The sequence below is a fragment of the Juglans regia genome, unplaced genomic scaffold (assembly GCF_001411555.2).
Source record: "Juglans regia cultivar Chandler unplaced genomic scaffold, Walnut 2.0 Scaffold_14832, whole genome shotgun sequence".
Lineage (NCBI taxonomy): Eukaryota > Viridiplantae > Streptophyta > Magnoliopsida > Fagales > Juglandaceae > Juglans > Juglans regia.
This window is the reverse complement of record NW_023345339.1, coordinates 1-208: the sequence shown is the minus strand read 5'-3', so window position 1 is coordinate 208 and position 208 is coordinate 1. Positions and strand designations below refer to the sequence as shown.

The 208-nt window shown below is 51.9% G+C and overlaps 1 pseudogene; it reads left to right on the top strand.

The window, feature by feature from the left end:
* Positions 1-74: 74 nt before the first annotated feature.
* On the top strand, positions 75-208 carry LOC118345125 (annotated as a pseudogene; the record flags this gene model as incomplete).

The window sequence follows — 208 nt, the reverse complement described above, 5'->3', positions numbered from 1 at the left end:
AAACAAGGAGTAACCACGGGCGCCCCGGAAACGGTGTGCGCGTTGTTGGTGACATCTTTACCATGATACATAACGACTCTCGGCAACGGATATCTCGGCTCTCACATCGATGAAGAACGTAGCGAAATGCGATACTTGGTGTGAATTGCAGAATCCCGCGAATCATCGAGTCTTTGAACGCAAGTTGCGCCCGAAGCCATTCGGCCGA